General features: G+C 39.6%; 1 long non-coding RNA gene across 1 annotated transcript in view; it reads left to right on the forward strand.

The window, feature by feature from the left end:
- Window positions 1-502: 502 nt before the first annotated feature.
- Window positions 503-22250, forward strand: part of LOC129168809 (uncharacterized) — a 118260-nt gene continuing 96512 nt past the window's right edge. Inside the window, exon 1 of the long non-coding RNA XR_008566339.1 lies at window positions 503-874. This is a non-coding gene — a long non-coding RNA (uncharacterized LOC129168809). The remainder of the gene's footprint in view (window positions 875-22250) is intronic.

A 22250-nucleotide genomic window follows, 5' to 3' on the forward strand; every position in this document is an offset into this window, starting at 1 on the left:
CTCCACTGAGACCCTGGTTGGGGGGTTGGGGTGGGTCAGCCTCGGCCTTGCTAGACTGGATTGTCAATTCAAATAGAGTATTTTGTGAGAGGAGGCCCACAGCAGTGTGTTACAGAAGTGTTGCACACACTGAAGGCATGTACCACGCTTACTTTATATTTCACTGTGAGATGAGCGCAAGGAGGGACACCAGTGCATTTAAGGAGCTGGAGCAATTTCATATTGCAGATGAGAAATCGGGAAGGGGAAATCACTGGAGAGGCAGAATGTAGCAATAGCAATATTTATTATTTTATTTATTATTATGATTTATTAATGCTAGGTACTAAAATATGTATACACATACGGCCGATTTCCATAAATAATCGCGTGACAGGCATTTGCCCATAAAACGCCGGCAACGCCGATCACAAAGCCGATCACCTGTGCACCATTATTGCAGCCCTTTCGTGCAAGGTAGTGTCTTAACCTAACTAACGTCTTTGGCAATGCCGTCCTCCCACTTCCTTCAAAAACACCCCAAAACAATCATGTCTGCCGTGTGGAACCTCACTGCTAACACATGCCACGAAAAATACCTGGCGGGGGTAGCACGTTGGAAAGCTTTAATACGGCATTTGAAGAACAACACTTGACGGAGTTTGGCGAGTTTTGGAGGCTCGCGGTCACGGCAGCTAACGCAGCCGTGTGGCTAACACTCGCCAGTGTGTGACAGTCAGACGGCTAAGCTAATAACCCGACAAATAACAGAATTAATCGGACGAAATGAGCAACATTTCTCAGGAGTGGAAGACACCGGGTTCGCCAAAGTCTCCTTAAAGAAGGCGTCTCGTCCTCTGGAAGTTTCAGAGTGATATATGTATGTCTTCAAATAGTAAGTAAAATACGTTTTTGTCTAAATTAAGGTGATTTTGTGGTTAATTTTTTCATATCGTATAGCCAGTAGCAGGGGTGGAGCCAGGAATTCTGGGTCCCATGAAGAAAATCACATTGCCCTCCTCCCCCGTATTAATTAATTACTATTTTTTTTTATTAGTAATTACCTATTTTTGGTCAAGGGACCTCAGAATTGTCCTGACTTTTCCCCATTATACGGCACCCCTGCCCAATAGCACTCATCATAAATAAATGTAAAAATGTATAATTAGTCTATGTGATTGGTATCGTATCGGCCAATTTCAGTCCTGGATAATCAGTAGCGGAATCGGCAGCATAAAACTCTGATTGGTTCTATGGTTAATAATAAAAACCTGTAAAGATTAAATAATCAATACAATGAAAATATTTTTAAAATTGTTACCACAGAAAATTAAGCAATACTGTTGAATACTTTGAAAACAAGTACTGTGAGAGGCATCGGGATGTGATACCTTATACTGGAGCCATCAGACAGGAATGATCAGTAAGTGCTTTGAGGCAATGCAATGACAACAATATTGCCCAAAAATCCCCGAAATCACAAACAATTATAGCATTATTTGTTTGTCTGTATGTGTCCTGCGATTGGCTGGCGACCAATCCAGGGTGTACTCCGCCTGTCGCCCAAAGTCAGCTGGTATAGGCTCCAGCATACCCCCGTGACCCTAATGAGGAGAAGCGGCATAGAAATTGGATGGATGGATGAACAATGTAGCGTGGAAAAGGGAGGAGGGTGAAGCTGAGGTCACCAGTGATAGGAGAGTAGAAAGGCAGTAAGTGTAACCCGTTCGTGTCCTTTTCTAATCTAAACGGGAGCCCCTGTGGAATAGAGCCATTTTGTGAAACGCACACACACGTACACCCCCCCGCACACACACACACACACACCAGGTTTAGATTTACAATATTGATCACCATAAGCCGCTTCTGGTCTCTGTAATGAATATGTGTAAGTGTGCAGATGGCTGCTGCAACGGCCAAAGTAGAGAACTTAATAAAACTGTGGGGAGGGGAAAAGAGAATTGTTCTTTAAATGGTCATGTGCTTATTTTCTAGTTTTCTAGTTTTAATAGCATTCATTGTGGTCACCTTATTATTGGAGCCCGATTGTTTTGTTGAACATTTAGCTGTATCATAAGTAGTTGTTTACAACTATGTTTTTATAGTGGTCTTTGCACCAACAGAATTCCTGATACTGTATTGAAGTTTTTCCCGTAACTGGGTTTGGGAACCATTGGATTTTGAACGATTCCGGCTCAGATTCCTCGTTTCGATTTTGGTTCCTAAACATTCCCGATTCCGATGCTTTTAAGAGGCAGGGTCATAAAAGTTTGCATTGTTTAAATAGGGCGCTAACCAGAGTTCTTCTTGGATGAAATGTTTGAAATTCTCCATCACTTGTTTAGTGATATAAACTTTTTTTGATCAATTTATTAGGCCAAAAGTATTGAAAGACAACTTATATGTAGTATTCTGGCCACTAGGAGTCATTGATGAGATTACAATAGATTACCTTCACACTGCATGACAGCCATGGCATGTCCGACATGATATGGTTCTCCTCCCTTTCCCTGTGGAAGTGGTAAGGTTTTGGCTTCTTACTTTGCCCTTCTTCCCCACTACGTTTGCAACAGTTTCTTAAGTTTCGAATAAGTAAATTAAAAAGGCTAACAAGTTAGCTCGATACCTTGCTATGCTAGCAGTGGCCGTCTCTTATGTCCCTGCAGTGATCCCGTACCCTGCACATTACAGTTGAGCAATGTGTTGGAAACAACAAATAATAAGAGTGTAAAGGTGATTGTAGGGGTGTTATTTCACGTCTACATGTCTCTAATAATGATTGTCAAAGCATCTTCCAGCTAGGAAATACTAAGCGAATTGACTTGTGACACGGCGCCCTCTGCTGGGTTACTTTACTAGTCTTTTTTCCCCCCCTGCAGATAACCACTTTCCATTTAACATACCATAAAAATACATTTACAATTTTAAAGAAGAGAAAAGAAATCATAATAATAGCAATCAATAATAGCAATACCTCTAAAACACCAATAAATAGTCATATTATTCTTCTATCTTCCTGTTCGTTAGTAGCTAAACTTTGCCAAATCGCCATCATTAGCTGACAACAAACATAATTTGTGCGTGTGTGTTAGGTGGGGTGGAGCTTTATTGCTCAGGACGCTCTAGTTTGGCGGCCAGTCCTTCTAATTCATTTGACATGATTTGAAATTAGAATCAACTTGGAAGTCAACCAGCGTCCACACACATACAACATTGTTTCTTATTGCCATGGTTACTTTGTTTGAGATTGTAGTCACGCTACGAAATGGAGACGCAATCGTTGCTGTTCCATCTGGCTGCGTCTCTGTTGGGAAGAGGCTGAATAATTTTGTCCTGAGGTGATGAATGTGCTTGTACCATCAAACACAAATGATCTCATTGTGCAAATTGCATTCAGGCTAAATTTTAAAACTCTGCACCTGGCACTCACTTAAATAGCGATGAGGTATATGTTGTCACGTCGTATCTACCTTAAGGAGGTAGTAATGTTCTACAAGATGGCTTGGCTGCATGTAAATGTAAATCTTTGTTGTGGATCAAGCTGATCATCATGTTAATACAGAATCAAGGAACAGGACATTAATGAGAAGCCAAATATGAGCGAGGGTGTGGCCTTACTTTAGATTGCTTCAAAGAGAGAGCAGAGAGATGATGGGGACGGGCGTTAATTCCCTTGGCTGTGAACTACATTGCTTTCCATCAGGAGGAAAACTGGAGGTAACACAGGGAATGTCAAAGGTGCAGCGTTTTTGTGTGTGTGTCAGGAGATGAACGTTACGCTCGACCAGGCAGACATTGTGTGGGCCAGCAACAACAAGCCAACCTCCGTTTCGTTCTGGCTGTCTCTCCCCCAGTTCTTGGTTCCATCATCATCCCACCTCTTCTTTGCTTCTCGTCTATCCTGTGCTACAAAAAAGAAATAAATAAAAGAGCTAAAATGATGCCAAAAAACACATTCCCTCGATTATGGCCAAGGTGATGTGAGAATCTGGGAAATGGTTGTTATGGTAATTGCTTTTAGAAGTTTCATACAAAGTAGTAGTACTGCAGTAAGATTAATTATGGATTCATTGTTCATTCCAAATGGAAGTCAAGTTAGAATAATAAATCATAACAATAAACTAAATGAAGCGTGTACTGTACATGATCATCTTTACACCAGCAATAGTTTCAACAATTTTGAACTTAAGGCCTTAAATGTCTAAAATTCTCTTCATATCTCATGAAATATAGATTTTGAAAAGATCTTTAAAAATGTATTAACATCAATTTTATTTGAAACAATTGCATGGACTTCAGTCTCACTTGAAAATGTTTTGAGTTTTGAGGGCGCTCTAACATAACTATAAAATGGAACTAAATTATCTGTGCAGCTCAGTCGGAATTTATCGAGCACAACTAGCTAGTACGCTGTATGCACGCCACAGTGCGTTGCGATGGCGAAAGCCCACAGCAAAGCCAGGAACATTGGGCTTCAAGGCATCGAAAGCCCATGGCAAATCAGAAACACATAAAGTGAAATAGGTCTTGCATTGTATTCATTATGGTCTTTAAAAAGTCTTAAATTTGACACCCTGCAGAGACGTTGAATAAATGAACAGTATGAAACATAATTTCAAAGATACTATACACAGTTCTCTAAAAAATAACATCATACATAATACAAATCCTCCAAAAATAATATCCCAAAAACACCAGAGATTATATTCCAACAATTTTCAAGAAAAATACATTACAAAAATAATTTTTGAACTACGCTCTTGGAAAAATGTCATACTCAAATTAAGTTCCAACAATTTGCTCAAAAACACCATACAGAAATAACTTTCCAACAATTCTCTTGAAAGAAATACCATAGTTAAATTATGCTGAAAGAATTTTGGTAAGGCGTTACCTTAAGAACATAGAAAAAATAGTCACAAAAATACATGACATGAATAAAAAGCCAAAATTGTTCTTCATGCAATGATGTGAAAACATTTTTCTTATTTTGTCAAAAACAGAAGTGACCGCAAAATACAAAGTGAATCTGGTAGGTGTGGTCGAAAGCAGAAATACGTGCTTTGAAAGATTTGGTGTTTTGGTGTTTTCATTGGTTTGGGTGCAACTGCACATGCAGGTGAACACATATCTTAATAAATATATTAAATATATTAATGAATAAATCATACTGTTTCATGGTTAAATACGGCCTATTATTCATAAAAAATATGCACATTTAAGCAGATTTTACACATTTGTTGCGTAAATTAAACATTTTCAAACATAAAAATGGCTAAATGAATTAAAATTACAATACAGTATAAGGCATTCAAAGACACTGTGAAGTATATGTAGTATTCTACACTGGTCACTAGGTGTCAGTAATGTTACTGTAATGTTTGGTGAGACACACACACCACACTTGATTGCTGGAACGCCAGACTTGAATTGCAGGTTTGAATTATTCCCCACAGGCACAATAATCCCTAATAAAAATCTCTAATGAACACGGGTAACAGTTGCTGTAGTAACCCACTCCAAGATGAAACCTTCGACGTCACTTCCTGTCCACCTGCCACTAATCTCCCGTAGGGATCACATTTAAAGCAACACACACGAGCACAAGATTTATTTATGTCTTAAATGCCTTATTTACTCTTATTACGTCTACTATATTGAGTAATATGAGTGTAAATGTGACGACATGTCGAGAGTGCTTTAATCATTTTTTTATTTTTATTTTTTTCCTCGTCCTGTCCAGCCATTGGTGTCAGGATCAGCAATAGCCGGAGTTAGACATTTAATACAAAAAGTGTCCACAGTAGTGAGTAAGGGCAAAAAACAAAAACAGAATGAAAGATACAGTCCAACATAAATCACGGGCTATGCCACACAAAGGATATGTGTGCAAAGGATATGTCTGCATGTGTGCGTGTCTTCATGTATATACCTGTGCGGGAATGTGTGAACGTATAATTGTCACTGAGAATGCATGAAAAGATAGGGACTGCCTTCCATCACCCAGCAAGCTCCGCCCCACACAGCCAGGTCGATCCCCCACCACCAGAAAGCCACCGGGCCCACAGGGGCGGGCAGAACCAAGACCAGGCCCCCAAGAGCCAGCCCACAAAGCCCTGCACCCCCCGGGAAGACCAGCAAGGACAGTGCTCTATTGTTAAAAAAACATACTTAAATAGCTTTTCTGTGCTGTAACTACAAAATATTCCATTTATAAATGAGGAATCTTACTTTCCGGAAATTCACTCATTGCGGTCGGGTCTGGAACAAATTAACTGTGATAAGGGATTACTGTATACTGTATTTGAGTCCGAGGAAGTCTCACCAATTTTGTCCATAGCTGGTCCTTAATTTTCCAGTCAAGCCCCATAGTCCTTTCAGACGGAGCTGTTACCATCCTCAAAAATATGTCTGAAGACATCCAAAGCCCTTCATTTGATGACCAGACTGCCCATTTATTGGAAGGATTCAGTCGTTGAGTCTCTAATCCTCGGGCCACTCTACCATCATATCACAGTGATGACATAGCATTTGAACCTCAAGTACCTGATGTGGAGTGCACATTTAATCGATTAAAGTGATACTGAAGCATGCTGAGAATATACATTTACAATATATGTACATTTAATTACATGAATTATGGTCTGAAGGTGGAAAAGCTATGATGTAATTAGTTCATTTGAAAAGAAGGGTAATGAATGGTATTGTCATGCCGGCCGCTCATTTGAGTCCAGTAATGGATCATATAATTAACAAAGAGGTTGGAACTGTAATTAATCTCGGCGCTGCACACTCAAACCTCAAACCTCATGGACTGAAAATCCATATACTATAAAAATGCACAGCAACAGACAAAGAATTATAATTGCGAATTACCCATAAATCCACTTATACTGTCAATTCTAGGTTTTTAGTACTCATAGCAAAAAAGTGCTACATATTTGGGTTGTTTGAGTTTCAATCCATCAAGAATCCAAATGAGCATATGCAAAATGCTTTTTTTAACAGCAGAGGAAGCAAAATTGACTTTTTAATGACATTCTAACAGGAATATATGTCCTAAGAACAATGTGTATTAAATATTCACTTTTGACACTCAGGGTTTTCCGACCCGACCCTAACTAGATGAGCTTGCCCTGTATGTACACTCACAACTTAACAGAGTAAAGCTTTTTGTAAATAAATAAACACTGTATATAAAACAGGCTTCACTACACATCTTAAAATAAATCCTATAGCTCTGTCAGCTATCGTGGGAGCTGTAAGTTTGATCTTTTTTTTTCCTTCAGCGAATAGGCTAACCTAGCATGATGTTACCGTTGTGTTAGTTACTAACGGCTAGTTACTAATGTGTTAGCACTGTAGCTCACATAGCTATGCAATTGTTGCTAACGTTTGTGTGCTCCTGTCCCACTCCTTAATGTTATATTGTTGCATGCGATATATGGCACCTACATACGTTGGACAAACGCAGAGTTAAAGTGTTTACTGTATGTAAAATAAATAATTGTAGAACTATAAAACATGTTTTTGGTTAACATTTCTGGGAAGATAATTTCGGGGAAAAATTGATTCAGTTAGAGTCCGTTTCTGCTAGAGTCAGACCTTCTGGATCGAATTAATGACGCTAACCAAGGTTCCACTGTATTAACATAGAAAATTGGAAGAATTCTACAAATAGAGGCTAGTGATGACACCTTCTTGAGTGGTACTGTAGTTCTTTAAGTGTGAGGTGCTGCAGGCTGAAAAAGAAAAACACTAGAAAGGATACATTTTAGTACCTACGGTGAGAAGAGTTTTCTTCACAACAGTTATTTGTTTGTATACAAATACAAACTGACAAAATGTGGAGATGCATACTTTTCATAGGACAGCAACCATATATTTTCTTGTTCACCGAGGGTAAAGAGTTTCTTTATTGCCTATACTACTGTATTATGTATGGGTAAATTATTTGTCTGTGTGGACAGTGTTTTGCTGTGGGCAATGGCAGCCAAGATCTGACCAAGCCAGAACAGATGCTGAAGCAGCAGTGGTGGAAATATTGAAATCTGCTGATGAACAAAACAATGTTATGGACCGACTCTGATTTACTGCTTCATCCTGCTTGACTGTTTTGTTGTTTGCCGTTTTCTGCTGAAGTTGCGGGCTCTGATGACTTGACCTGACCGTCCGCTGTTAGCATGCAGAAAGGCCGCACGCACACATACAGTCGTTATTGAAGAATATATGACATTGTATGTCTGCCAAATCCTGTCAGATCAAATTGTATGTATGTGATGTGCCTTGGGGGGAGGACTGCACTCTCCAAATGCTCTTGTTGGAGCTCATAAGATTTTTCATCTGGTGGCTTTGAAGTGTTTATTTAGTACATACCTAATGAATGCATGCACTGACATTGCAGATGTACATTAACGGTAAAAGGGGGTCTCTCTTGTCTTTGTGCTCCACTTGTGACAGCACGAGCACTTAAAATGAATTGTTAAGACCGAGTTTTGCATTCATTTGAGGATCATTTACATATCTGTCACGCGTATTTATACAGGAAATTAGAGCGCGGGCGGGATCGAGCCTCTGCCAAACACATGCATGCATAATAACCCCTCTCTCTTTCTGTGTTTGATGCATTCACTGTCTTTTCATCCCGCCACATTCCCAGCCATTCCCCGTGACGGTTTTAGAGATGTTTCTTATGAATACAGTGTGATTTAAGAACCGCCACACTGAATGAATGACCGAGCAGGGTTCTTATAGAGGGGAGCATCCGTCACTCCGGTGCTTGGAAAAAAAAGTGCAGCAAGGGAAGTAATTATGTTTGGGAACAGGGACTGACTTGTGGCTCAGGGGGAACAATTTGGATAGCAAACATCAAATTGGTAGCCGCAAGTTCTTCAAGCAGCCGGACAACAACACACAAAATAATATTAGTTCAAAATCCTTAATGAAATCTGATAGCATTTAGTTGAGCCAGCACAAAGTCCAAAAGTCTTAATTTGTGTCCACTTGCAAATTGTACACACTTATAGATACCTCCTGTCCACTGTGTTCCTGGATTTGCCCTTTGCATTCATTCAATTCATTACAAAAAGGGATGCTCTGATCAGGGTTTTATGCTGCCGTTTCCGATACTGATCATGATTGTGAGATGCCGATCACATGGATTAACTGTATACATTTTTCATTATTTGACACAAACTTGAATTTAATTATATGCATGGTTCGTAGTAATGCATGGGAAATAAATTGTTTCAATATTTATTGTAGTTCAAGATAGAAATTTGTCCTGCTTAACTTAAAACAATAAATTCAGTGTCCAGGTTGCAGAGGTCTCCAACTTTCATGACTAGTAGAGCTGTCAACTATTTGTGTTTTATTGATGACTGGCAACATTTCAATTGTACACTACTTTATTTACCAAGCACATCTCCACTCAAACAGTGTGGCCATCGTCGAAAAAGCAAAGGGATTACTCTTACGTGCTAAACCTTCAAGTGTTGTTTAGCTTTCAGCATATTTTCCAGAAAACTTTTCTTAAACTCCAAACTCCTCGCTGGCGGCGTCCTACCGCTGGGGGGGTGTGGCCGGGTGTCTTCCTGCTCCCCGGCGGTCTGCGCTCTCCGCCCCTGGGTTCTGAATCGTATGTCTGGGACCCCGGGGTCCCCGGCTCCGCTGCTCCTTGGGTTACCAACGGGGGATAGGGTGGGGCTTCCGGGTGTCGGGCAGTCGACCACTGTGTGTGTGTGTGTGTGTGTGTGTGTGTGTGTGTGTGTGTGTGTGTGTGTGCGCGCTTGAGTAAGTAAGAGTGTGTATGAGCGTGCGCATAGGGGTGTGTTTGTGCGTAGGAGTGTTTATGTGCGTGTGTGTGGGTGCGTAGGAGTGTGTATGTGCGTGCGTGTGTGTATTTTTATTTATTTATTTATTTTAGTTATTTATTTTGGGGGGGGGGCATACAGGGGTTTGCTCCATGGGGTCAGGTGCTGGGCGATACATCTCTGCCGCCCGTGCCTCCGCCGGGTGGGTGGAGGGTGTGCCTCCTGCATCCCTTGGCGGGGCGGCCCTGTGTCGGGGGTCGGGCGGGGGTTGGCCCGGGGCGGGCCGGGCTCCGCTCCCTGGGGGTGGGGGTGGCGGTGGGCGGGAATTGGCGCTTCCGGCGCGGGCGGGCTTCTTTCCGGCTGTGGAGGCGTCTCTGGGCCTGCCGGTTTGTGGCCCCCGGTACCCGTCTGCCTTTGTGGGGTGTGATCTCTCGCTGGTCTCAGGGGTTGGCAGTCCTCCGGCCCGCTGGCGCCCTGTCCTTGGCTGGGATTACCTCTCTTCGGCCCCTTACTGGTCTTCCCGGGGGGGGGGGCTCTCTGGGCTGGCTCTTGGGGCACTGATCTCTGTGCTGCCTGCCCCTATGGGCCTGGTGGCCTTCTGGCGGCCGGGGCCCGGCCTTGCTATTTGGGGCGGGGCTCTCTGGGAGGTGGAAGGCGGCCCCTTTCCTTTCATGCACTCTCAGTGACAATCACACGCCCACACATTCCTGCACCTTTATATATATATGAAGTCTTCCTTACATACAGAGATACCTGTACATATGCACGCTCACAGTACATGCGTACTTCCCCACATTACTCACTGAGTTAACCAGGGTGTTATTATGTTGTTGGTTTTATTACAGCGACGGTGATATCAGCAGTATGACTATATATATATATGTGTGTATGTGCGGTATATATGTGTATATATATATATATATATATATATATATATGTATATATATATATGTATGTATGTGTATGTATGTATGTATGTGTGTATATGTATATATTTTTTTTTACAATGATGTGCATTACAGTAACTGATTCTATTCACTATCATGGATAATCATTTCATTACTACAGTTATGTGTGACTGTTTCAATGCGGTATTATCATGGTGATCACTATCATAATTCATCATTTCATGACTGCTATTGTGTGCGACTGTTTCAATGCAGTATTGTCATTGTGATCACTGTCATAGTTCATCATTTCATGACTGCTATTATGTCTGATTGTCATTGACAGCTTTGTCATTGTGGTTGTTGATATTGATTTGTCCTTTATCCTTGTTCGTCTTTATAGTTGTCACGGACATTTATTTGCTGATGTCGTTCTGTATGTTTCTGTTGTTCTGTCACAATTGTTGTTGTTGCTGCTGTTGTCCTTGTCTCTTGTCTCTCTTTTTTTTGTTTTTGCCCCCCCCCCGTTTCCTTTTCTCTTCTTCTCTGTCCCCTCCTGCTCCAGTCCGGTCGCTCCAAATTTTCTTTATAACAAGCATCAAGGTCGAATAAATTTTGTATGACAGGGGAAGTGTATATCACACTTCTCTCTGGCAGAGTAAATCTGTTTAGCACTTGACGGCATTTAGGTATACAATTCTATCTGCTTTAAAGGCTGGACAGGACAGGGGTAAAAAAAAACAAACAAAAAAACAAAAAAAAAAAAACAAAACTCCAAACTCCAAATTCTACCACTTCTGGGACATTTGTCTGTATTTCTAATATAATGATGCTAAAAAAAAGTCCTGATTGCGATGGAATTTAGAATTCACTCTTTGGCCAGAAGAGCCAGACAGACAGATGCATGTCGACAGGCGAAGCAACAAACCAGTAAAAGAGAGAGAAATAGAGATGATTGTGATGATTGTGTGTGTGTGTGTGTGTGTGTGTGCGCGTGTGTGTGTGTGTGTGTGTGTCAAAGCTATCTCATGCAATTAGGTCATTCCCAATAATTGGCTGCCAGACGTTCTCATTAAAACCATCTCAAGTTTGAGGCCTTTGATGAGCCCACAGACCAAATGGAAACAGTTGACTGAGCACGGAAACTATGACTCTCATCACGTGTGTGTGTGTGTGTGTGTGTGCATGTGTGTGTGAGAGCTGACTCTATCTAGTGGACAAGCAGCATCACTATGGATGCAATGCTTGTCTATTATAGCATTCTAGTATCTTTTAGATTAGATTCATTTATTTGTAGAGGACAATGCAATTTCATAAAATGCATACTAAAACATGAGACAAAAAAAGCCAGAATGAGACAATTGGCATTTTTTCATCAGTAGTCCCCTGTCCATGATGTTAAAAAAGCAGTAAAATAAACTCTTGATGAAAACTTTAAGTCCAGTACAAAAATTTCAACAATTTACATTTTACACTGTTTGATCTTCAGGAGGTTCTAAGTAGAGCTTCAGAATGCAAAAATAGGAAATGGGAGTGAGACAAAAGAATTTAGAGTCAACAATTTATTGGAAACAACCATTAAGGTGAAATAGGATGTTCATTAACTGATCAAAAGTTTAACACCACAGCTATACCATTGGATTTAGATCAGGGGAACATGGAGGATGGTCCAAAAGAGTGACGTTATTCCTCTGGAAGAAGTCCTTTGTCATGCTAGCATTAAACCCAGTCATTACCATGCAGACGAGGGCCTTTAGTCATGAGGGATGCAACATCTCCACATCGCCACTTGCCGTTTAACGCCCCTGCACAACCTGAAGCTCCATTGTTCCATTGAAGGAAATTTCGTGGCATTGAAGGAGACGAGGCCTTTGAAGACGTTTTTTGTTCTTAAAACCCTTCTCCTGCAGATGCCGCCTGATGGTTATTGGACTGCACTCAGCAATAGCAACAAATGTAATTTGGGCCAAGGATCATCCCGTGTCTTGATGGACTATGAATTGGACCTTCCGGCTCAGGGCCGGTGATATTTTTTGGGGTCTACCACTTGACTTTTTTGTTCCATAATCCTCAGGATTTTATAAGAAGTTTAAAATGACTGTCTTATAACATCCAACCTCAGCAGCAGTGACGTGCTGCGCCAGGCCATGCTTATGCAGCTTTTTTGCCTTTGCCATCAAGAGATCATGACAGTGTGAATACCTGACAGAAAATGACATTGAATCCACAGCCTATTTCACTTTAATGCTTGTTTGCAATAAATTGCTTACTCAAAAAAGTTTGTGTCACTCCCGGTTCTTCTTTTTACATTTTGAAGCTCTGCTTTGAACCTCCTTAAGATCTAACCGTGCAAATGTAAATTCTTGCTATTTTTCAAGTGGTCTCACGATTTGGATCAGGAGTGCACATGCACAGACACACAGTTAAAACATGAGACTGGAAACTAAACAGTCCCAGATACAATAGACAATACAACAAAATAAGAAACAACAGAACCATCCCAGAAAAGTTACAAAAAAAATATAAACTATACACAACAGGCGCAGATCTTTAGCGCTGACAAGTGTATGTGTTAAGAAGCCATTGGTGTAAATGTTTAGTGAAAGCTTTAAATGTTCCAGCATTACTTTTACAGAGGAATATTATGATATTCACATCACACTGTTAAATAAATACGGCGGCAGCTGTTTAACTGACCCAAGTGGGTGTATTAATGTTTGTTTTTTATTTTATCCATGTACTAACACAAGACACTACGACCTTGGTGTTAATATGCTAAAGTGTTTGGAATAAGAAAACCTTGCCTGAAGATCATTCCAATCGAAGCATAATTTGTATGACGCCAAATAGGAGTTTGAAATTTTATTTTAGCTTTCCTTAGTTGTTATGCTGGGATGTTGTGAACTCCTGTTTCCATGCTGGTGTTGTATTGACCTGCCAGTTAGAAACTAGACACGGGCCGGTACGAGTTTGTGACGGTAAGACGGCATTATAATTAATTACAACTGTAAAATGTGTTATTTTGAAATATCTTATTTTTGAAAACAAGACAAAAACCAGTAATTTTTAAACAATATAGAAGAACATGATGGAAGTGGAACGTATGTGTTGAAAAGCGGCTTGCGGGATGTAACACAGAAAACGCCTGTTGATGAATTTAAAGCAAGCAGAGGCTGGTTGGAAAAAAAAAGAACCTGCATACTCAGCGCCGTCAGGCATGGCGAGTTTGCAAGTGCAGACAAACGTGCCTCCAAACTTTGCGAAGGGCGTCCACTACAGGTAGAATGATGTGAAATGTTCATTTCACCATTTCATATGTCATGTTTGTGGCATTCTGTTTTGAATGTAAAACTGTGCATGCAAGCCTTTAACAGATCTCTCTGGATAGATTTTTTGTGCAACATGAATAACGTAACCTACAAACAAGTATTGCCCTCCAAGTATAATCTCCCCTTCCACCCTATTTCTTTCCAAAACTAGGTAAAAGTGATGTTAAATGTTAATTTCTTCATTATATCTGTCATGTTTTTGGCATTGTTTTTTTAATGTAAAACTATGCAAGCCTCTTACTGCCCCATAAGTGCAATAATAGTAAAAACAGGGATTGCCCTCCAAGAATAATCTCCTTTCCTCCCCCTCCATCTTTGCAAAACTAGGTACAAATGACGTTAAATGTTCAGTTCTCCATTCATTTGTCATTTGTAATTATTTGGGCATCATTTTCTGCATGTAAAACTACAATAATTTTCTATAAAATGTGTTTTGTTTTAAAATGTTTGGGTCTCTGTAATGGATTATTTTCTATGGGCAACCTTGCCTTGGTTAGAGTCTGTTTTGGTTTGAGTCGGACCTTCTGGAATGGATTAATGACGCTAACCAAGGCACTGCTGTATTTGTGCTATTTCTACTTAAATTGCAGAACTTTGCTTACATTACTTTTCCTCTCCAAAAACAAGAGCAAGACATAAAATTGCTCCAGTGACTCAATAAACATCGACCTTATGCCATCGACGCATTAAAAGCTTCAGAAAAGCAACACAGATGAGTCTTCCAATTAGCTTGTAAAACAAAGAAGCTGCTAAATCTTACAGCTTTAATGGTTGTGACGTTAACAGCAAATAAAATGAGCATTTTAAGGCCGATGCTAATGGGACAGCATGGGGTAATGCTGTCCAGCTAATGGATGGCATCATGATTTTGAACGTGTAATACAAACATTAAAGCCCTGTTGTTAACACCTGACATGCATCAAGCAGCAGCACTTTTAAGAGCCAATATAACACTTCGAAGAAACTTGATTGTGGCTTTTAAAACTGTGGATAATGTCAATATTGAAATACTTCTGGCCACATAAGATGTTGTTTTCAGTGTTTTTAATTGTGGCGCACCAACCGTTTCGGTTGGCTCGATTTGCAGAAATAACACATTTCTCGCTTTTTGTATTTTTCTAATGTAATAAACCAAAAAGAAATAGTTGATGTGATATCACTGCAAAACTTTACAAACTCAAATAAAACTAAGAGGCGTGTCATGTTCTGTGTTCTGCTCTGCTGCCCTCTGTCGTTTATTTGTTGCAGCACATCCCTGAACATGACCCAGCCCTAATTACACACACCTGCAGCTCATTACCACCGGCCTACTTAAGCTCCAGCCAAACTCCAGACCGGTGCCAGATTGTACTCCTTGACTCCTTGACAACCTGCTCCCTGTACCTGCTCCTTACCCTGCTCTCTGGCTCCCCGCTTACCTGTACCTACCTGCTAGCCCTGTTTGTGATCTTCTCCTGTAAGGTTTGCCTGCAGTGTATTTTTGTTATTTCTAGTTTTATCCTAACAGCCTTTTGCTGTTAGTGTTTTTTGTTATGGACTCTTACCTTGTTGGATTTTCCTTATTTGTACTTTGTATTTTTGCTTTGGACCCTTTTGTATATTAAATTGTTCTTTTGTACTTTCTGCCTCCCTTGTCTGCATTTGGGATCCTAAAATACTCGCCGTGTTCCACGGCCGCCCATGACAAGGCGCTTCCATGTAGGACATTGATTCTGAAACTGTGGTAAGAGTATGCAGGCTCCAGCCAGTGGCGATTTTTTTTTTTTTTTAAATAAAGCAAAAAAATAGATAAGACATATTAAATAATTGTACAAATACAAATGTTAAAATTCTAATTTCCTTTGATTAAATGTTTAAGTGCCTTCATTAGACAATAGATAGGCACTTCCTATTTCGAGACCTTCTGGCTTCCTCTTTTGATGAGCAGAGGTCCGGCGCTGTACTTTGTGACATCTTCCAGACAATTTCTTCACTAAAAAAATGAAAATACATTGTGTTCGACTGATCTCTTCTCCGGATAAATGAACTCCAACATTTCATAGTGAATTCCTGCCACTAATGCTAACGCTAACACTGTAAAAGAAAAGCCATCCATGCTTTAACAGCTATTCATCTAACATTAGCATATAATATTGTATTAGCATACAGGATAAACAAGAGGCACAGTGTTCAGTCAGTCATAATTTTACATCAACAAGGTTTGCAAACACAACAATGATTGTTCTAGACAGTAAAAAGGCATTCAAGGAATACATGTGAGAAAACATTTATCATTTGGGGAAAGAAAAACATAAACTTAACGCCCACAGTAACCTTTCATTCAAGCTCTTGCGGAACTTGTAACAGCACATGTCCTCTAACAAGACAAAGAAGGATCAATCTCTTGCCTCCTTTGTCAATAAAGATTTGTATGTTGTTTATAAATAAAGCCAAGGCACTGCGGGGCTCTCCTTCGGGAGTCAATCCAACAACGATCAATAGTTCCCAAGGAGAGGCGCGGCGGAATTGTGCAACAGGTTTTTTCCTGAGTCTCAGGAGGATGCCGGGTTGACACATACTCCGCGCATATACAGTAAATGCTCAAGGGTATATACTTCCTGAGTGCTCCACCTAAAGGCTGAAGTTGCTGTTTATATTCACTGTCACCCCACCAAAGACTGACAGCAAAATGTATTTGCTGGTCCACACAGTATAAATGTGGATATATTGCTGATTAAAATTAAAAACATTTATATATATTTTTTATTGACCATTAATTAGTTCAGTTTTGAGGAAAAAATGAAAAATATATTCTCGTAAATTTACGGCTTTTTTTCTCGTAAATTTACGACTTTATTCTCGTAAATGTACGACTTTATTCTTGTAAATTTAAGACTTTATTCTCGAAATCAACCATGAAAGAGGTGGTGGGCGGGATCAATGATCTGATTGGTGGAACTGCAATGTAAACCACACCTACAACTACTAAGTTCCCAACCTCCCACCGCTTAGAAAACATGCTATCAAATAAATGACCATGACATATATAAATTGAGCAAATCAATAATTCTAAAATAAATACATAATTATAAAATAATAATAATATAATAAAATAATAATAAAAAAGTTTCAGTTGATTGAGATTTAAATTACTTATTTCATTGGCTTTATATTTCTTTCATTTTGCCTCAAAAAAAGCAAGAAATTGTCAATTTGAAGCCACACCACAAGAAGACACATCAATCCTCTCAATGATCCTCGTGCCAGCAGGACCAATTTAAACCATCCACCAGTGCGACCCGTTGATGACTTTGGGTCTTCCCTCGGTGCGACGACGCCTGCTCGAGCCATTAACCAGACATCAATCTCCATTCCAATGTCCCCTTTTAGGAATATAGCATGGTAATAATTTTGGGAAATGACCGTTTTGGTGATGGCGATGATGGTACTTCACTGTATGTGCTGACAAATACACAGGCAGTCGTCTTTGGTCATAATTAAAAAGTCATTTAAGGGTTTGATGAAGTGTAATCACTAAAAAGGGGGATGAAAGGGTAACAGAAGTGAAGAGACAAGGGAAATCAGAAGCTGTGCCAAGCTGCTGAATATGCAAATACAGAGAATAACAATTTGTTAGCCTTAGTTTTATCGCTAAGACAGAAATTCTAATTCAAGGGAAGACAACAATGACCTTACTAGCCTGTTCTCCTGAAGATAATGACTTTAATTAGTAACAAAAACATTCCCCTTTTGTGGGGTACTTGACAATACCTTTGTACTTTGTACTACCACGCCAAATTGTATCGTTTTATGGCAGAATACAGTAATTCCTCGTTTATCACAGTTAATTGGTTCCAGACCCAACCGTGATAAGTGAATTTCCATAAAGTAGGATTCCTTCTTTATGAGTGGAATATTTTCGTACTTGAAGCATAAAAAAACAACTCGTTTGCGATCTTGTAAATCCAGTTTTTAAACATTATTAGAGCCCTCTGGATGTGAAATAACATCCATATAGTCATTTTTACACTCGCATTACCCAGTATAGTAGATACAATCGGAAAATAATAAATTTAAGACATACAGTAAAGCTCGTGTTCATGTGTGTCACAGTAAACGACAGGAAGTGATGCCGGCGGTTAAGAGTTGAGTTTTAGCTTGTCGTGGGTTACTGCTGCAACAGTAGACCATATTATTATGATGATTATTATGTTATTATTAGTGTGCCTGTTCTCAGATAATTTAACCCTGCAATAAAAGCCTGTTCCTGCAATCAAGTCTGGTGCTTGTCTCACCGAACAATTACTAACACCTAGTGACCAATGTAGAATACTACATTCACAATTTGAATGTATCTTGTTAATTCTAATTTAGGCAAAAATACATACACTATAGATTTTTTAAACCAATAATAGGTTGAATTCAACCACAAAACAGCAAGATTTATTAATGTATTTTTTTAAAAACGTGATAGGGTGAAGCCAAGAAATTCAAACCGTGACGTGGAGAGGTACTGTACTTCTAAATATGTTTTAGTTTGGGTACATGCTATACAAACTGTTATGTTTTAGATGTATCTTTATTTTTCTTCCACACTTTGTCAATGTCACTACAACAACAACATAATTTCATGCCTAATTTTCAGCTTGGGAGCACCATAATCTGAAACACCCTGTGCAATCTTGGTGTGTTCTGTTTGCTTGTTCTGCCATTTCAGGTAAATGTAATAACTGCTAATTCAGTTATTATTCAGTCCATGAAGTTTCACTCTATACCACCTGTCCTGAAGGAACATGCTTGGAAATGAAAAGGTGAAGTAATCTTGAGTTGCTGTCTTTTGTCTCTGCTCAGATGGAAATGATCCCAAGGGGAGCATGAATGGAATCTACGAACCTTTTCAATTCTTAGATGAATCTGAAAAGACTGTTTACGCATAATGCTGATGCAGCAATGTGTTGAATCCCGTTCCTCTAGGCTTAGATGTAACGTAACGGAACAATCCCTTTTGAGTATGCTCATTTAGAAAGTATGTAAATGGAAGTCTGCATGTGGCTGATAGCATGGCAAAGTTGTAACTGTATCGACTTTATATGATGCATTCATTCCATAAATATATAGTTTGTGCATGAATGGTGTTCCTTTTGCAAACATTTTCCAAAGCTAAACGCTTAAAGAAGAAAAGCCCCGAATGAACATTTCTTGAGCGTTGATCCATACATTTAACCTACCACTTTACCTTTGTTATCTTTTCTTCCCTCTAATATAAAAGCCTGCATTCATCTTACTTGTTTGAGGTTGGTGGAAGCCATTTGTCAGGTGTAGACTGATGCTAATGATGGCGCTAACAGTAGATGCACTCTAGTAGCCTGACATGCATGTAAAACACACTCCTCACGCTGCAATATAGATGAAATGTGACATTTAGAAGCTCTTAAAGTGCTCATGACACCAAAAAATATTTGAAAAAAGTAATAAAAAAAACAAAAGTAGTTACAAAACGTTTTTGTAATGCTGCTGTCATCTGCCAGTTAACTAGAAAATAAGAGTGAAATTAAGTCAACTCCCCCGAGCAAGTTTTCTGAACCGCTGCCATCTTGGCTGTGCCGTCATGCCGAGGACGCTTTCCGGCAAACCAGACTCATCAAAACACAGCCATGCTTTCAACATTTACAGAATAAGCACTCTTGGCTGGCACTATATCATTTTCGGACGCCAGAGCTGCCTTCGCTTATTGACAGAGCAGTTAATTGAGCATCTGATGTAACACACTGATGTGTACAGTTGTCTAACAAGTTTATGATGTTGATGATGATGAAAAACAATGGCCACAACAGGTATGTTGTTTGACTAGCAGGGATTGAGACTGACCGATCTATGCAGGATACAAGATGAGTGAGCAGCGGTCCCTGTTTTACTAGCCTTGAAATACGGCATAAAAACCCATGTTATGATTCTAAGATTTGTTCGGACAGCGTTTTGCACTCAGCTGACTTTAACAAAAAATACTGCCAAAAGGCCGACATCTCTTGTACTCCATGCTAAACACGTTAGCACACGCTGGTGTTGTGATCACGTGGGGTCTGCATGCAAAATCTGGTGCTGATGGATAAAAGTGCTGGAGCGGAGGCTGGAATGGACTGCTTGTATTGGACTGCTAATATGAAAGATTTTAAATGCAGGCCGATATAATCTGATACTTGTTTTTTTTCCGAAATCAGATATTAATCAGATATTAATATCACCCCTAGCAAATGGCGTCTTTTGGAAATGTTAACAGGTTTTCTCAATCTGTTTGAGTGGTCGAGCAAAAGCCTGCCACACAACCATAATATATCAGTATAATGTAAAAATATAATATCAGAAAAATATACAGCAGAAAATCAACAAAGTACATGTTCTCGAAGTAATGTTACTTCCTCCTTCTTCTCCAGTCTCCTACCCGATTGTTTTTCAAAGGCAAAAAATGTAAAAAAGGGTAAAAATGTCAACATTCGAGCACACAGGAACACAGGAAATGTGCCCTATGTTATTTTTTATTTTGCATGGCAAAATTAACAAAATCAAAATGTGTTTTGGTGTCATGAGCACTTTAACCATCTGGACAAATCCAGAAGGCCACAGAGGTAAAAATACCACCAAAGCGTGACTTTGAGGAATCCTTGTAAACAGTCCGAACTACATGAAAGGACATCTGTTATGCGCTACAGCTTTCCTTTTCAAAAGTGTTCTGTCGCTCTGAGACAAACTGACTAATCAGAAGGGACATAAAAGCGTCTTCGCCTTTGAACCAGAGTCATTAGCAGGAGACACCTCGGGGATTCAGTCATGTTGTCACAACTGCCCCATCACAGCGACAGCAAAAACCTCGATTTGAACACAAAGTGTTGGTGTTCAATGTTCAGTCCATGTCTTGCTTGTTTGCTCACAACGATCCTCAATTCCTTTTGCTATTTGGAAAGTGCTGCCCTTTGAGGCTGACACAACTGTGGGGAATCTAAAGGAGGCTGCTTTATTTTTTTTTGAATCTTTCCCAGCCTTAGTCTTTCAACAACATAATCCTATACACGATACAATAGAGAGAAAATAAATGGAAAAATGTCTAAGAAGGTGGGGAAAAACCAAAACCGTAATGGGTTGTTCCACCACGAAGTTTTGTCTTGGTTCTGTTTGAGGTTTTTCCTTGCCTCTGTCTCCAAATTGCTTGCTTATGTGGGATCCACTTGTTTTATTTTTAATGTACAGTTTGATTCAGTTCTAGACTAGGGGTCTTCACAGTATGGCACAGTGAGTCTCCCTGCTCACCACACACTCTGTTTACATTCTCATTGTAAGAAAATTATTTAGCCTACTGACCAGAGTCAAGAGGTTTTTTTTTTATAGATTAGAAATTTATTTTAACTGTAATTGTAACACTAGTCTGTGGCTTTGATCTGTGTAAAGACCCATCTGTGAAACGATCTTGGTCTGCTTGTTTGGTACGCACCAAGGTTTGGTAGATTATGTTCACACTAGCACTAGTAGAGCAAAGGTACCAGTTTTCGTTTTAACCAAATCTTATACGCTCATCTTACTGTATACTTGGGCTGATCTTATGTTTGGGCCAATAAAGTAATTTTTTGCTTTTGAGGTAACTGAAGTTAGCATCGCAGCTTTGAAAAAGATGTACAGTCCCTTGCCACTTGGAGCTTTAAATTTTGCGGTTTCACTCTATCACGGTTTTTCAAAAATACGTATATTAATTAATAAATCATGGTGTTTGGTGGTTATTTAAGTCAATGTTACATATTTTTTGCCTAAATTACGCATTTTCAAGCACATGACTAAATGAACTAAAATACAATATAAGGCATTCAAAAACACTGGTGAAAGATACAGTAGTATTCTACACTGGTCACTAGGTGTCAGAAATGTTACTGTATTGTTTGGTGAGACACACAAACATCAGACTTGATTGGCAGAACAACAGGCTTTTATTGCCGGTTTGAATGATATCACAACAAGCACAATAATCCCTAATAAAAATTCAGAGTAAAAAAATGGGCTACTGTTGCGTCCGTTACCCACGCAAAACTGACACTCAACTCGGAACCCCAACATCATTTCCTGTAAAGTCCGTCCCTCAGGTCCCAGAGGGAAACACATTTATAGTAACACACACAAGCACGAGTCTTATTTATGTGGGGTATTCACTCTTACTATGTCTACTATAACAATAATAGGAGTGGAGTGTAAAGGTGACTAATAAAGGTGTTATTTCATGTCTC

This window comes from Dunckerocampus dactyliophorus, chromosome 16 (assembly GCF_027744805.1).
Source record: "Dunckerocampus dactyliophorus isolate RoL2022-P2 chromosome 16, RoL_Ddac_1.1, whole genome shotgun sequence".
NCBI lineage: Eukaryota > Metazoa > Chordata > Actinopteri > Syngnathiformes > Syngnathidae > Dunckerocampus > Dunckerocampus dactyliophorus.